We start from the raw sequence: 13,626 nt of genomic DNA on the forward strand, positions 1-13,626 counted from the left end.
GCACAGGACTTCTGCTGCTGCTGACTAAATGGCCTCCTTAATTGGATCATTTGAGTAGCCAGCACACCTGTGCAGGTAGGGCATGACATGATAGGCAGCTGCCTTGATAGCGGGTGGGTGCTGAATGTTCCTAATTGACAAAATAAGATTAATGCTTATGAAGAAATATAAAATCTCATCCCTTCCCCAATATCGCGCCACACCCCTACCCCTTAATTCCCTGGTTGAACTTGATGGACATATGTCTTTTTTCGACCGTACTAACTATGTAACTATGTAACATAACATGGGGGGGGGGGGGGGGGGTCTCCTGGCTGTTCACACAGGTGTGTCATTGCTGTACATTGACCATGCATTGCTTCTGTGGTATTGCAAAGGCAAAGACAAATGCTTCCAGCCATCCATTGCACTAATGGATTGGTCATCAGCTGGCTGTCTATGTCCCGCATCAATATAGACCAAAGTACAGAGGGTTAGGCTATGCTATTGTGCACCTACCTGATGCATCAGAAGGTGCGAGGCCCTTGCTAAATTCTGTGCACAGACTTTGAGATCTATGCTTTAGACTGTATCTAAACCTGCTCCAACATGGACTGACATTCTGGCCTACTTTCAGCCGATGCGACTTGTCTGTCGCTGAACAGTCGCTTTTTATGTATTCAGCACCTATGTATAATGTTGTAAAAATGCTCTAGAAGCTAAAGTCGCAGAAATGTCACACATATTTGGCCTGCAACTTTCTGTGCGACAAATTCAGACAGGAAAAATCAGTATAAATCCTTAGAAAATTATCCCCCAGTGTCTCCATCTGCTGGCGGTATTGAATAAGCATTGCTGCACTGATGGGGTATGCATTAGACGAAAAAAAAGAAGAAAAAGAAGAATAATACGCCCAGAAAAGAGGCGAAAAGGAGAAAAACGTAAAAAAACGTGAAAAAAAAGTAAGAGGAAGAGAAGGGAAAAAAAGGTGGAAATGGGTTTAAAAGTGATTTCGGCGGAGAAATATATATATATATATATATATATATATATATATATATATATATGCGCACACACACACATAGATATAAACGTATTCTCCGTTGAGATATTGCAGCCGCTGCTGTGTCCAGGCCCAGGAGCCTTAGCACTGTGCTGTGATGTCACTCAATACCACTGACATCACTAGGTGTAAACAACATCTCTCCTTTGCTGTGTATGTGACTATGGAGCTGTTTGGTGATGTCGTCTATTACGGCCTTCATAGAAGCAACAGGAGATTGTTGCATCCATCTTGAACCCTCAGAACTACAGTGCTATGATGTCACTCACTTCCACAGGCCTTGCAGAGTGTAAACAACAACAACCCAGCTTTGTTGTGTATGTAACCATAGGGATTTGTGATGTCACCTAGAACCTTCACAGCAGCGACAGCTTTATGAGGAGCATCAGCACTGCTCTGCCTGAGCAGAACCATCACCGCCATAGGTTGTCAAATAACCCGGATTTAACCCACACAGGTAAGTCCAATGGGGTGCAGGCATGTCCTCTATGCTTACAGCTTCCCGTGGGTGTTGGTTTGATACCGTTTGGGGACAGCCAAGGAGGCATCTGCAGGCAACAAAGGTAGGTGTGTGCTTGTGTGTGTGTTTCCTATGCAGATCCTAAGCCCAGTGTCACATGCAAGTAGGAGGAGTAAGAAGGGTTCCTGGCAAATCCGGGTTATGGATTGCATTTAAAAAGGCCCCGTGGGAGTGCAATGGGCCCCTGTCTTGCTGCTTAGCAATAATGGTATGGGTTTAGGTTCTGCTGTGTGTACTGGTGGTTGACTGCCCCCCAGCCCAGAGTGTGCATGGAAAATTGTCTGGCAGCCTCCCTGACAGCAAGCAGTGATAGTGCCCATGAAGGGGACCTTGTTGGGCCCGCCCCTTTCACGGTTATCGCTTCTCGGCCTTTTGGCTAAGATCAAGTGTAGTATCTGTTCTTATCAGTTTAATATCTGATACATCCCCTATCTGGGGACCATATATTAAATGGATTTTTGAGAACGGGGGCCGATTTCGAAGCTTGCTTCCGTCGCCCTATGCATTGACCTGATATGGCAGTATCTTCGGGTACAGTGCACCACCCCCTTACAGGGTTAAAAAGAAAGATTCCTACTTTCATTGCTACCTGCTTGCTGGCTAGCCAGCTAGCCAGCCCTGTGGGCCTTGCTGCTGCTGCAGCCAAAAAACAAAAGGTGGTGCTGCTGCTGCTTCTGCTGCTTCTGCTTCTGCTTCTGCTTGTGTCTGGCCCCTGTTGGAGCGTCCAGGCACAGGACTTCTGCTGCTGCTGACTAAATGGCCTCCTTAATTGGATCATTTGAGTAGCCAGCACACCTGTGCAGGTAGGGCATGACATGATAGGCAGCTGCCTTGATAGCGGGTGGGTGCTGAATGTTCCTAATTGACAAAATAAGATTAATGCTTATGAAGAAATATAAAATCTCATCCCTTCCCCAATATCGCGCCACACCCCTACCCCTTAATTCCCTGGTTGAACTTGATGGACATATGTCTTTTTTCGACCGTACTAACTATGTAACTATGTAACATAACATGGGGGGGGGGGGTCTCCTGGCTGTTCACACAGGTGTGTCATTGCTGTACATTGACCATGCATTGCTTCTGTGGTATTGCAAAGGCAAAGACAAATGCTTCCAGCCATCCATTGCACTAATGGATTGGTCATCAGCTGGCTGTCTATGTCCCGCATCAATATAGACCAAAGTACAGAGGGTTAGGCTATGCTATTGTGCACCTACCTGATGCATCAGAAGGTGCGAGGCCCTTGCTAAATTCTGTGCACAGACTTTGAGATCTATGCTTTAGACTGTATCTAAACCTGCTCCAACATGGACTGACATTCTGGCCTACTTTCAGCCGATGCGACTTGTCTGTCGCTGAACAGTCGCTTTTTATGTATTCAGCACCTATGTATAATGTTGTAAAAATGCTCTAGAAGCTAAAGTCGCAGAAATGTCACACATATTTGGCCTGCAACTTTCTGTGCGACAAATTCAGACAGGAAAAATCAGTATAAATCCTTAGAAAATTATCCCCCAGTGTCTCCATCTGCTGGCGGTATTGAATAAGCATTGCTGCACTGATGGGGTATGCATTAGACGAAAAAAAAGAAGAAAAAGAAGAATAATACGCCCAGAAAAGAGGCGAAAAGGAGAAAAACGTAAAAAAACGTGAAAAAAAAGTAAGAGGAAGAGAAGGGAAAAAAAGGTGGAAATGGGTTTAAAAGTGATTTCGGCGGAGAAATATATATATATATATATATATATATATATATATATATATATATGCGCACACACACACATAGATATAAACGTATTCTCCGTTGAGATATTGCAGCCGCTGCTGTGTCCAGGCCCAGGAGCCTTAGCACTGTGCTGTGATGTCACTCAATACCACTGACATCACTAGGTGTAAACAACATCTCTCCTTTGCTGTGTATGTGACTATGGAGCTGTTTGGTGATGTCGTCTATTACGGCCTTCATAGAAGCAACAGGAGATTGTTGCATCCATCTTGAACCCTCAGAACTACAGTGCTATGATGTCACTCACTTCCACAGGCCTTGCAGAGTGTAAACAACAACAACCCAGCTTTGTTGTGTATGTAACCATAGGGATTTGTGATGTCACCTAGAACCTTCACAGCAGCGACAGCTTTATGAGGAGCATCAGCACTGCTCTGCCTGAGCAGAACCATCACCGCCATAGGTTGTCAAATAACCCGGATTTAACCCACACAGGTAAGTCCAATGGGGTGCAGGCATGTCCTCTATGCTTACAGCTTCCCGTGGGTGTTGGTTTGATACCGTTTGGGGACAGCCAAGGAGGCATCTGCAGGCAACAAAGGTAGGTGTGTGCTTGTGTGTGTGTTTCCTATGCAGATCCTAAGCCCAGTGTCACATGCAAGTAGGAGGAGTAAGAAGGGTTCCTGGCAAATCCGGGTTATGGATTGCATTTAAAAAGGCCCCGTGGGAGTGCAATGGGCCCCTGTCTTGCTGCTTAGCAATAATGGTATGGGTTTAGGTTCTGCTGTGTGTACTGGTGGTTGACTGCCCCCAGCCCAGAGTGTGCATGGAAAATTGTCTGGCAGCCTCCCTGACAGCAAGCAGTGATAGTGCCCATGAAGGGGACCTTGTTGGGCCCGCCCCTTTCACGGTTATCGCTTCTCGGCCTTTTGGCTAAGATCAAGTGTAGTATCTGTTCTTATCAGTTTAATATCTGATACGTCCCCTATCTGGGGACCATATATTAAATGGATTTTTGAGAACGGGGGCCGATTTCGAAGCTTGCTTCCGTCGCCCTATGCATTGACCCGATATGGCAGTATCTTCGGGTACAGTGCACCACCCCCTTACAGGGTTAAAAAGAAAGATTCCTACTTTCATTGCTACCTGCTTGCTGGCTAGCCAGCTAGCCAGCCCTGTGGGCCTTGCTGCTGCTGCAGCCAAAAAACAAAAGGTGGTGCTGCTGCTGCTTCTGCTGCTTCTGCTTCTGCTTGTGTCTGGCCCCTGTTGGAGCGTCCAGGCACAGGACTTCTGCTGCTGCTGACTAAATGGCCTCCTTAATTGGATCATTTGAGTAGCCAGCACACCTGTGCAGGTAGGGCATGACATGATAGGCAGCTGCCTTGATAGCGGGTGGGTGCTGAATGTTCCTAATTGACAAAATAAGATTAATGCTTATGAAGAAATATAAAATCTCATCCCTTCCCCAATATCGCGCCACACCCCTACCCCTTAATTCCCTGGTTGAACTTGATGGACATATGTCTTTTTTCGACCGTACTAACTATGTAACTATGTAACATAACATGGGGGGGGGGTCTCCTGGCTGTTCACACAGGTGTGTCATTGCTGTACATTGACCATGCATTGCTTCTGTGGTATTGCAAAGGCAAAGACAAATGCTTCCAGCCATCCATTGCACTAATGGATTGGTCATCAGCTGGCTGTCTATGTCCCGCATCAATATAGACCAAAGTACAGAGGGTTAGGCTATGCTATTGTGCACCTACCTGATGCATCAGAAGGTGCGAGGCCCTTGCTAAATTCTGTGCACAGACTTTGAGATCTATGCTTTAGACTGTATCTAAACCTGCTCCAACATGGACTGACATTCTGGCCTACTTTCAGCCGATGCGACTTGTCTGTCGCTGAACAGTCGCTTTTTATGTATTCAGCACCTATGTATAATGTTGTAAAAATGCTCTAGAAGCTAAAGTCGCAGAAATGTCACACATATTTGGCCTGCAGCTTTCTGTGCGACAAATTCAGACAGGAAAAATCAGTATAAATCCTTAGAAAATTATCCCCCAGTGTCTCCATCTGCTGGCGGTATTGAATAAGCATTGCTGCACTGATGGGGTATGCATTAGACGAAAAAAAAGAAGAAAAAGAAGAATAATACGCCCAGAAAAGAGGCGAAAAGGAGAAAAACGTAAAAAAACGTGAAAAAAAAGTAAGAGGAAGAGAAGGGAAAAAAAGGTGGAAATGGGTTTAAAAGTGATTTCGGCGGAGAAATATATATATATATATATATATATATATATATATATATATATATATATATATATATATGCGCACACACACACATAGATATAAACGTATTCTCCGTTGAGATATTGCAGCCGCTGCTGTGTCCAGGCCCAGGAGCCTTAGCACTGTGCTGTGATGTCACTCAATACCACTGACATCACTAGGTGTAAACAACATCTCTCCTTTGCTGTGTATGTGACTATGGAGCTGTTTGGTGATGTCGTCTATTACGGCCTTCATAGAAGCAACAGGAGATTGTTGCATCCATCTTGAACCCTCAGAACTACAGTGCTATGATGTCACTCACTTCCACAGGCCTTGCAGAGTGTAAACAACAACAACCCAGCTTTGTTGTGTATGTAACCATAGGGATTTGTGATGTCACCTAGAACCTTCACAGCAGCGACAGCTTTATGAGGAGCATCAGCACTGCTCTGCCTGAGCAGAACCATCACCGCCATAGGTTGTCAAATAACCCGGATTTAACCCACACAGGTAAGTCCAATGGGGTGCAGGCATGTCCTCTATGCTTACAGCTTCCCGTGGGTGTTGGTTTGATACCGTTTGGGGACAGCCAAGGAGGCATCTGCAGGCAACAAAGGTAGGTGTGTGCTTGTGTGTGTGTTTCCTATGCAGATCCTAAGCCCAGTGTCACAAGCAAGTAGGAGGAGTAAGAAGGGTTCCTGGCAAATCCGGGTTATGGATTGCATTTAAAAAGGCCCCGTGGGAGTGCAATGGGCCCCTGTCTTGCTGCTTAGCAATAATGGTATGGGTTTAGGTTCTGCTGTGTGTACTGGTGGTTGACTGCCCCCCAGCCCAGAGTGTGCATGGAAAATTGTCTGGCAGCCTCCCTGACAGCAAGCAGTGATAGTGCCCATGAAGGGGACCTTGTTGGGCCCGCCCCTTTCACGGTTATCGCTTCTCGGCCTTTTGGCTAAGATCAAGTGTAGTATCTGTTCTTATCAGTTTAATATCTGATACGTCCCCTATCTGGGGACCATATATTAAATGGATTTTTGAGAACGGGGGCCGATTTCGAAGCTTGCTTCCGTCGCCCTATGCATTGACCCGATATGGCAGTATCTTCGGGTACAGTGCACCACCCCCTTACAGGGTTAAAAAGAAAGATTCCTACTTTCATTGCTACCTGCTTGCTGGCTAGCCAGCTAGCCAGCCCTGTGGGCCTTGCTGCTGCTGCAGCCAAAAAACAAAAGGTGGTGCTGCTGCTGCTTCTGCTGCTTCTGCTTCTGCTTGTGTCTGGCCCCTGTTGGAGCGTCCAGGCACAGGACTTCTGCTGCTGCTGACTAAATGGCCTCCTTAATTGGATCATTTGAGTAGCCAGCACACCTGTGCAGGTAGGGCATGACATGATAGGCAGCTGCCTTGATAGCGGGTGGGTGCTGAATGTTCCTAATTGACAAAATAAGATTAATGCTTATGAAGAAATATAAAATCTCATCCCTTCCCCAATATCGCGCCACACCCCTACCCCTTAATTCCCTGGTTGAACGTGATGGACATATGTCTTTTTTCGACCGTACTAACTATGTAACTATGTAACATAACATGGGGGGGGGGGGGTCTCCTGGCTGTTCACACAGGTGTGTCATTGCTGTACATTGACCATGCATTGCTTCTGTGGTATTGCAAAGGCAAAGACAAATGCTTCCAGCCATCCATTGCACTAATGGATTGGTCATCAGCTGGCTGTCTATGTCCCGCATCAATATAGACCAAAGTACAGAGGGTTAGGCTATGCTATTGTGCACCTACCTGATGCATCAGAAGGTGCGAGGCCCTTGCTAAATTCTGTGCACAGACTTTGAGATCTATGCTTTAGACTGTATCTAAACCTGCTCCAACATGGACTGACATTCTGGCCTACTTTCAGCCGATGCGACTTGTCTGTCGCTGAACAGTCGCTTTTTATGTATTCAGCACCTATGTATAATGTTGTAAAAATGCTCTAGAAGCTAAAGTCGCAGAAATGTCACACATATTTGGCCTGCAACTTTCTGTGCGACAAATTCAGACAGGAAAAATCAGTATAAATCCTTAGAAAATTATCCCCCAGTGTCTCCATCTGCTGGCGGTATTGAATAAGCATTGCTGCACTGATGGGGTATGCATTAGACGAAAAAAAAGAAGAAAAAGAAGAATAATACGCCCAGAAAAGAGGCGAAAAGGAGAAAAACGTAAAAAAACGTGAAAAAAAAGTAAGAGGAAGAGAAGGGAAAAAAAGGTGGAAATGGGTTTAAAAGTGATTTCGGCGGAGAAATATATATATATATATATATATATATATATATATATATATGCGCACACACACACATAGATATAAACGTATTCTCCGTTGAGATATTGCAGCCGCTGCTGTGTCCAGGCCCAGGAGCCTTAGCACTGTGCTGTGATGTCACTCAATACCACTGACATCACTAGGTGTAAACAACATCTCTCCTTTGCTGTGTATGTGACTATGGAGCTGTTTGGTGATGTCGTCTATTACGGCCTTCATAGAAGCAACAGGAGATTGTTGCATCCATCTTGAACCCTCAGAACTACAGTGCTATGATGTCACTCACTTCCACAGGCCTTGCAGAGTGTAAACAACAACAACCCAGCTTTGTTGTGTATGTAACCATAGGGATTTGTGATGTCACCTAGAACCTTCACAGCAGCGACAGCTTTATGAGGAGCATCAGCACTGCTCTGCCTGAGCAGAACCATCACCGCCATAGGTTGTCAAATAACCCGGATTTAACCCACACAGGTAAGTCCAATGGGGTGCAGGCATGTCCTCTATGCTTACAGCTTCCCGTGGGTGTTGGTTTGATACCGTTTGGGGACAGCCAAGGAGGCATCTGCAGGCAACAAAGGTAGGTGTGTGCTTGTGTGTGTGTTTCCTATGCAGATCCTAAGCCCAGTGTCACATGCAAGTAGGAGGAGTAAGAAGGGTTCCTGGCAAATCCGGGTTATGGATTGCATTTAAAAAGGCCCCGTGGGAGTGCAATGGGCCCCTGTCTTGCTGCTTAGCAATAATGGTATGGGTTTAGGTTCTGCTGTGTGTACTGGTGGTTGACTGCCCCCCAGCCCAGAGTGTGCATGGAAAATTGTCTGGCAGCCTCCCTGACAGCAAGCAGTGATAGTGCCCATGAAGGGGACCTTGTTGGGCCCGCCCCTTTCACGGTTATCGCTTCTCGGCCTTTTGGCTAAGATCAAGTGTAGTATCTGTTCTTATCAGTTTAATATCTGATACGTCCCCTATCTGGGGACCATATATTAAATGGATTTTTGAGAACGGGGGCCGATTTCGAAGCTTGCTTCCGTCGCCCTATGCATTGACCCGATATGGCAGTATCTTCGGGTACAGTGCACCACCCCCTTACAGGGTTAAAAAGAAAGATTCCTACTTTCATTGCTACCTGCTTGCTGGCTAGCCAGCTAGCCAGCCCTGTGGGCCTTGCTGCTGCTGCAGCCAAAAAACAAAAGGTGGTGCTGCTGCTGCTTCTGCTGCTTCTGCTTCTGCTTGTGTCTGGCCCCTGTTGGAGCGTCCAGGCACAGGACTTCTGCTGCTGCTGACTAAATGGCCTCCTTAATTGGATCATTTGAGTAGCCAGCACACCTGTGCAGGTAGGGCATGACATGATAGGCAGCTGCCTTGATAGCGGGTGGGTGCTGAATGTTCCTAATTGACAAAATAAGATTAATGCTTATGAAGAAATATAAAATCTCATCCCTTCCCCAATATCGCGCCACACCCCTACCCCTTAATTCCCTGGTTGAACTTGATGGACATATGTCTTTTTTCGACCGTACTAACTATGTAACTATGTAACATAACATGGGGGGGGGGGGTCTCCTGGCTGTTCACACAGGTGTGTCATTGCTGTACATTGACCATGCATTGCTTCTGTGGTATTGCAAAGGCAAAGACAAATGCTTCCAGCCATCCATTGCACTAATGGATTGGTCATCAGCTGGCTGTCTATGTCCCGCATCAATATAGACCAAAGTACAGAGGGTTAGGCTATGCTATTGTGCACCTACCTGATGCATCAGAAGGTGCGAGGCCCTTGCTAAATTCTGTGCACAGACTTTGAGATCTATGCTTTAGACTGTATCTAAACCTGCTCCAACATGGACTGACATTCTGGCCTACTTTCAGCCGATGCGACTTGTCTGTCGCTGAACAGTCGCTTTTTATGTATTCAGCACCTATGTATAATGTTGTAAAAATGCTCTAGAAGCTAAAGTCGCAGAAATGTCACACATATTTGGCCTGCAACTTTCTGTGCGACAAATTCAGACAGGAAAAATCAGTATAAATCCTTAGAAAATTATCCCCCAGTGTCTCCATCTGCTGGCGGTATTGAATAAGCATTGCTGCACTGATGGGGTATGCATTAGACGAAAAAAAAGAAGAAAAAGAAGAATAATACGCCCAGAAAAGAGGCGAAAAGGAGAAAAACGTAAAAAAACGTGAAAAAAAAGTAAGAGGAAGAGAAGGGAAAAAAAGGTGGAAATGGGTTTAAAAGTGATTTCGGCGGAGAAATATATATATATATATATATATATATATATATATATATATATATATATATGCGCACACACACACATAGATATAAACGTATTCTCCGTTGAGATATTGCAGCCGCTGCTGTGTCCAGGCCCAGGAGCCTTAGCACTGTGCTGTGATGTCACTCAATACCACTGACATCACTAGGTGTAAACAACATCTCTCCTTTGCTGTGTATGTGACTATGGAGCTGTTTGGTGATGTCGTCTATTACGGCCTTCATAGAAGCAACAGGAGATTGTTGCATCCATCTTGAACCCTCAGAACTACAGTGCTATGATGTCACTCACTTCCACAGGCCTTGCAGAGTGTAAACAACAACAACCCAGCTTGGTTGTGTATGTAACCATAGGGATTTGTGATGTCACCTAGAACCTTCACAGCAGCGACAGCTTTATGAGGAGCATCAGCACTGCTCTGCCTGAGCAGAACCATCACCGCCATAGGTTGTCAAATAACCCGGATTTAACCCACACAGGTAAGTCCAATGGGGTGCAGGCATGTCCTCTATGCTTACAGCTTCCCGTGGGTGTTGGTTTGATACCGTTTGGGGACAGCCAAGGAGGCATCTGCAGGCAACAAAGGTAGGTGTGTGCTTGTGTGTGTGTTTCCTATGCAGATCCTAAGCCCAGTGTCACATGCAAGTAGGAGGAGTAAGAAGGGTTCCTGGCAAATCCGGGTTATGGATTGCATTTAAAAAGGCCCCGTGGGAGTGCAATGGGCCCCTGTCTTGCTGCTTAGCAATAATGGTATGGGTTTAGGTTCTGCTGTGTGTACTGGTGGTTGACTGCCCCCCAGCCCAGAGTGTGCATGGAAAATTGTCTGGCAGCCTCCCTGACAGCAAGCAGTGATAGTGCCCATGAAGGGGACCTTGTTGGGCCCGCCCCTTTCACGGTTATCGCTTCTCGGCCTTTTGGCTAAGATCAAGTGTAGTATCTGTTCTTATCAGTTTAATATCTGATACGTCCCCTATCTGGGGACCATATATTAAATGGATTTTTGAGAACGGGGGCCGATTTCGAAGCTTGCTTCCGTCGCCCTATGCATTGACCCGATATGGCAGTATCTTCGGGTAAAGTGCACCACCCCCTTACAGGGTTAAAAAGAAAGATTCCTACTTTCATTGCTACCTGCTTGCTGGCTAGCCAGCTAGCCAGCCCTGTGGGCCTTGCTGCTGCTGCAGCCAAAAAACAAAAGGTGGTGCTGCTGCTGCTTCTGCTGCTTCTGCTTCTGCTTGTGTCTGGCCCCTGTTGGAGCGTCCAGGCACAGGACTTCTGCTGCTGCTGACTAAATGGCCTCCTTAATTGGATCATTTGAGTAGCCAGCACACCTGTGCAGGTAGGGCATGACATGATAGGCAGCTGCCTTGATAGCGGGTGGGTGCTGAATGTTCCTAATTGACAAAATAAGATTAATGCTTATGAAGAAATATAAAATCTCATCCCTTCCCCAATATCGCGCCACACCCCTACCCCTTTATTCCCTGGTTGAACTTGATGGACATATGTCTTTTTTCGACCGTACTAACTATGTAACTATGTAACATAACATGGGGGGGGGGGGGGGGGTCTCCTGGCTGTTCACACAGGTGTGTCATTGCTGTACATTGACCATGCATTGCTTCTGTGGTATTGCAAAGGCAAAGACAAATGCTTCCAGCCATCCATTGCACTAATGGATTGGTCATCAGCTGGCTGTCTATGTCCCGCATCAATATAGACCAAAGTACAGAGGGTTAGGCTATGCTATTGTGCACCTACCTGATGCATCAGAAGGTGCGAGGCCCTTGCTAAATTCTGTGCACAGACTTTGAGATCTATGCTTTAGACTGTATCTAAACCTGCTCCAACATGGACTGACATTCTGGCCTACTTTCAGCCGATGCGACTTGTCTGTCGCTGAACAGTCGCTTTTTATGTATTCAGCACCTATGTATAATGTTGTAAAAATGCTCTAGAAGCTAAAGTCGCAGAAATGTCACACATATTTGGCCTGCAACTTTCTGTGCGACAAATTCAGACAGGAAAAATCAGTATAAATCCTTAGAAAATTATCCCCCAGTGTCTCCATCTGCTGGCGGTATTGAATAAGCATTGCTGCACTGATGGGGTATGCATTAGACGAAAAAAAAGAAGAAAAAGAAGAATAATACGCCCAGAAAAGAGGCGAAAAGGAGAAAAACGTAAAAAAACGTGAAAAAAAAGTAAGAGGAAGAGAAGGGAAAAAAAGGTGGAAATGGGTTTAAAAGTGATTTCGGCGGAGAAATATATATATATATATATATATATATATATATATATATATATATGCGCACACACACACATAGATATAAACGTATTCTCCGTTGAGATATTGCAGCCGCTGCTGTGTCCAGGCCCAGGAGCCTTAGCACTGTGCTGTGATGTCACTCAATACCACTGACATCACTAGGTGTAAACAACATCTCTCCTTTGCTGTGTATGTGACTATGGAGCTGTTTGGTGATGTCGTCTATTACGGCCTTCATAGAAGCAACAGGAGATTGTTGCATCCATCTTGAACCCTCAGAACTACAGTGCTATGATGTCACTCACTTCCACAGGCCTTGCAGAGTGTAAACAACAACAACCCAGCTTTGTTGTGTATGTAACCATAGGGATTTGTGATGTCACCTAGAACCTTCACAGCAGCGACAGCTTTATGAGGAGCATCAGCACTGCTCTGCCTGAGCAGAACCATCACCGCCATAGGTTGTCAAATAACCCGGATTTAACCCACACAGGTAAGTCCAATGGGGTGCAGGCATGTCCTCTATGCTTACAGCTTCCCGTGGGTGTTGGTTTGATACCGTTTGGGGACAGCCAAGGAGGCATCTGCAGGCAACAAAGGTAGGTGTGTGCTTGTGTGTGTGTTTCCTATGCAGATCCTAAGCCCAGTGTCACATGCAAGTAGGAGGAGTAAGAAGGGTTCCTGGCAAATCCGGGTTATGGATTGCATTTAAAAAGGCCCCGTGGGAGTGCAATGGGCCCCTGTCTTGCTGCTTAGCAATAATGGTATGGGTTTAGGTTCTGCTGTGTGTACTGGTGGTTGACTGCCCCCCAGCCCAGAGTGTGCATGGAAAATTGTCTGGCAGCCTCCCTGACAGCAAGCAGTGATAGTGCCCATGAAGGGGACCTTGTTGGGCCCGCCCCTTTCACGGTTATCGCTTCTCGGCCTTTTGGCTAAGATCAAGTGTAGTATCTGTTCTTATCAGTTTAATATCTGATACGTCCCCTATCTGGGGACCATATATTAAATGGATTTTTGAGAACGGGGGCCGATTTCGAAGCTTGCTTCCGTCGCCCTATGCATTGACCCGATATGGCAGTATCTTCGGGTACAGTGCACCACCCCCTTACAGGGTTAAAAAGAAAGATTCCTACTTTCATTGCTACCTGCTTGCTGGCTAGCCAGCTAGCCAGCCCTGTGGGCCTTGCTGCTGCTGCAGCCAAAAA

The 13,626-nt window shown here is 46.0% G+C and overlaps 6 non-coding genes across 6 annotated transcripts; all 6 read left to right on the forward strand.

Annotated features, from left to right (window-relative positions):
- Positions 1 to 1,918: 1,918 nt before the first annotated feature.
- Positions 1,919 to 2,109, forward strand: LOC130299134 (U2 spliceosomal RNA). Its single transcript, XR_008850327.1, has one exon. It is a non-coding gene; the product is annotated as a U2 spliceosomal RNA (small nuclear RNA).
- A 2,092-nt stretch (positions 2,110 to 4,201) lies between these two features.
- LOC130299118 (U2 spliceosomal RNA) lies at positions 4,202 to 4,392 on the forward strand. The gene has a single exon (XR_008850311.1). It is a non-coding gene; the product is annotated as a U2 spliceosomal RNA (small nuclear RNA).
- Positions 4,393 to 6,491: 2,099 nt separating this feature from the next.
- Positions 6,492 to 6,682, forward strand: LOC130299120 (U2 spliceosomal RNA). The gene has a single exon (XR_008850313.1). It is a non-coding gene; the product is annotated as a U2 spliceosomal RNA (small nuclear RNA).
- A 2,084-nt stretch (positions 6,683 to 8,766) lies between these two features.
- Positions 8,767 to 8,957, forward strand: LOC130299121 (U2 spliceosomal RNA). Its single transcript, XR_008850314.1, has one exon. It is a non-coding gene; the product is annotated as a U2 spliceosomal RNA (small nuclear RNA).
- Positions 8,958 to 11,050: 2,093 nt separating this feature from the next.
- LOC130299131 (U2 spliceosomal RNA) lies at positions 11,051 to 11,241 on the forward strand. Its single transcript, XR_008850324.1, has one exon. It is a non-coding gene; the product is annotated as a U2 spliceosomal RNA (small nuclear RNA).
- Positions 11,242 to 13,333: 2,092 nt separating this feature from the next.
- Positions 13,334 to 13,524, forward strand: LOC130299122 (U2 spliceosomal RNA). The gene has a single exon (XR_008850315.1). It is a non-coding gene; the product is annotated as a U2 spliceosomal RNA (small nuclear RNA).
- Positions 13,525 to 13,626: the final 102 nt, after the last annotated feature.

The sequence above is a fragment of the Hyla sarda genome, unplaced genomic scaffold (genome assembly GCF_029499605.1).
Source record: "Hyla sarda isolate aHylSar1 unplaced genomic scaffold, aHylSar1.hap1 scaffold_1037, whole genome shotgun sequence".
In the NCBI taxonomy this organism is placed as follows: domain Eukaryota; kingdom Metazoa; phylum Chordata; class Amphibia; order Anura; family Hylidae; genus Hyla; species Hyla sarda.